General features: G+C 45.5%; 1 protein-coding gene and 1 pseudogene across 1 annotated transcript in view; one reads left to right on the top strand and one right to left on the bottom strand.

Annotated features, from left to right (window-relative positions):
* NAA60 (N(alpha)-acetyltransferase 60, NatF catalytic subunit) overlaps positions 1–3074 on the top strand; it is a 24652-nt gene that overhangs the window by 5659 nt on the left and 15919 nt on the right. The window lies entirely within an intron of this gene.
* Positions 1800–2372, bottom strand: LOC106727258 (annotated as a pseudogene).

The raw sequence follows: 3074 nt of genomic DNA, 5'->3' as shown, positions 1-3074 counted from the left end.
CACCCCCTGCCTCTTTGCAGTCAGTCCTCTGTCACAGGCAACCATGGAGGTCAAGGCCTTGCATCTTAGCACTTAACTGACTGGGCAGCAGCTCTAGCTCTTCAGGTGCCCCAGGTCTACCTGTGGCTATCCAAACCCTGGCTCTACTGGCTGGTTTTGCCAGTTACCTGCACTTGTCCTGCCAGCTCTGGTGTAGGGACGGTGAGAGTGAGCTGACAGTATCCTGTCCTGCATCTCCTTTTTGTAGGAGGGGCCCAGAGCACATTTCCTGTTGGTTGAGAACAAAACTGTGGGGCACAGCTGATGAGACACCTGGAGCTCTGCCAAGGGTAATGTGGGCGGGCAGTCAGGTCACCCTGTTTCTTAGGCTAACTGAGCCTGTCAAGCCCCAGATGAGCCACTGGAACTGGTTTTCCAGGGAAGAGGACAACATGGAGTTTCCTGGCATAGATCACTCATTGGGGCTGAAAATTGATTTGAGATTTATCCGGTGATTTGTGGTTTGTTTTGATTTCCTAGCTATGGAAAATCTGAGAGTGATCTTTCCTTTCTCAAAATATCTGAGCAGCTAAGACTGCATCAATGAAAACTTGTGGTTAGTTGAGACTTGATAACTTTCTTTGGTCACTTCTTACACCGAGCAAATGACAGATATTTTTTTTTCTTTGAATATGAAGTATTAAAATTGGCCCAAATCCAGAGTAAGCTACAGATTGGCCTTGGTGGACTGGCGGCTCTTCAAGTTTGTACCTCCTGTTAGCCTCCCTGATCTTTAACCTCGTCTTCCCCAGAGCACCGCCAACCCCACCCTAACAGACTTGGCACAGTAGTAGTCCATGGGATGCAGGATCTGAGCCAGCCCCGTTAAAGGAGCCCCACCACGCAGCACCAGCAGAGTCCCTGCAGTTTGACTTGCAGGCTGGAAAACTTGTGATACTTTTTGGAATTTACTATGACTTCCTTCAAAATGAATCTTTCTTATCCATTTGCTCACGAAAGAATCATTTATTCTCAGGATTGGGGCTGTTTTTTGTTTGATTTTAACAGCTTTATTGAGGATATAATCCACATGCCATACAATTCACCCATTCAGAATGTACCATTCACAGAGCTGTGCATCCTTGACCACATTTTATTTCAGAACACTTTCAGCATTCCAAAAGAAACCCCACACCCTTAGCCATTACCCTACAGTCCTCGCAACTGTAGGCAACCACTAATCTACTGTCTGTTCCTATGGATTTGACTATTCTGAAGATTTCATATAAATGGAATCATAAGTTATGTGGCCTTTTGTGGCTTTTCTCACTCAGCATCATGTTCATCCACGTAGCAGGTGTCAGTACTAAATATCCACTGTATGGGTAGACCACATTTTATGGGTCCAGTCATCTATTGGCAGACGTTTGGGTTGCTTCCACTTTTGGTGAGCCTGTAGTGGACTCCCATTTATAGTTCCTTGCTCAATTTAGAGCAGGGATTGTGTTCTCACTAGGGTGTTGAGCAGAATTTTTATAGATCATACCGTTTAGCTGCTTGGATTGAGGTATTTGGGCTTCTCTGCCAGAATTTCCCCTAGAGGTGGTTGCAATAGGGAGAGGAAGATCCTTGTCTCAGGAGCCTTCTCTGGAAAGACTGCATTGATGGCCTGGGATGATATAGGGTTGTTGACTTTGTTCCAAAGGCTCTAAGTTTTGACAGTTTTCTTGGTCCTGAGAGAAAGGGAAGGGCGTTGCCCTAGAGTGGCCTTGTGGTTGATAACATAGCATCTTGGGTAGTTTCAAGCACAATTCCTAAAACAGTGCCCTGTGTCCTTAGACTGCACAGTGAGTGTCTACACTGTCAATCTTTGAAACCTCATTGGAATTTTTTTTTCCAGTGTTAAATGTTTATATTTAGAATTGGTCACCTGGACTCAGTTTAGATGGTCCCAATTTTGTTGGCAACATCCAAGACATCATAGTCAGGAGCCAGTCGAACATATGCCTTCTTCTCTCCATTAGGCCTGACCAGGGTGTTGACCTTGGCCACGTCAATGTCATAGAGCTTCTTCACAGCCTGTCTGATCTAGTGCTTGTTGGCCTTGACATCCACAATGAACACAAGTGTATTGTTGTCTTCTGTCTTCTTCATGGCTGACTCAGTAGTCTGGGGGAATTTGATGATGGTATAGCTTATTTCTCTTGGGTGCGCTTCTTGTATTTAGGTTGCCTTCAGAGCCTCAGTGTCTTTGGCTGTTGGAAGGTGGGTGATGTGTGAATCTTCTTTATTTTGTGGCTGTGGACACCTTTCAGCACTGCGTTCTTTGCCTTCAAAGCCTTTGCTTTGGCTTTGGCTTTGGGAGGAGCTTCCTTTTTCACTTTTGGTGCCATCTTCATTAAAAAAAAAATTTTTTTTAAAAAAGCACTTCATTGGAATTTGAGAGTCCCAAGTAGTATTCCCTGTCCCCATAATACTCTGAACCAGGTGCCTGACCCATCTGGAATCCAGAGTGCTCAGCAGTAAGCCAGCCATGATTTGCTGAGAACTCACTGGTCCCAGTGAGGAGTTGTGCAGAGGCTGTGGCACTGCTTCCCAAAGCTCTCAGTGAGGATGCCAAAGGCATTTAAATCAGTGCCCTGGAAAACCTGCTGTCCATAAGTGAAATTCGGCCTATGTGAACAAGTTTGGTCAGAGGTTAATTTTTTTTTTTTAAATCCTCCCTCACCTGAGGAGTGAGGATATTTTTTCCATTTATTTTTAGTGAGAAAGGAAGGGGGAGTGGGGAGGGAGCGGGGGAGGGAGGGAAGGAGAGAAAGAGAAACAGCAATATGAGAGAGACATCGATTGGTTGTCTCCCACTCGCAGGGCCAGGGATTGAACCTGCAACTGAGGTTCATGCCCTTGACCAGGAATCGAACCCGAAACCCTTCGGTCCTCAGGCCAACGCTCTAACCACTGAGCAAATGGCCAGGACTGGTGATTAATTTTATTTATTTATTTTTATTATTTTTTAAAATCTTTATTGTTCAGATGTTCCTCTTTTTTCCCCCCATAGCTCCCCTCCACCTGGTTCCCACCCCACCCCAGGCCCT

Source organism: Myotis brandtii, unplaced genomic scaffold, assembly GCF_000412655.1.
Source record: "Myotis brandtii unplaced genomic scaffold, ASM41265v1 scaffold397, whole genome shotgun sequence".
In the NCBI taxonomy this organism is placed as follows: Eukaryota; Metazoa; Chordata; class Mammalia; order Chiroptera; family Vespertilionidae; genus Myotis; species Myotis brandtii.
Note: the sequence above shows the minus strand (reverse complement) of the source record. Positions and strands in the feature narration are given on the sequence as shown.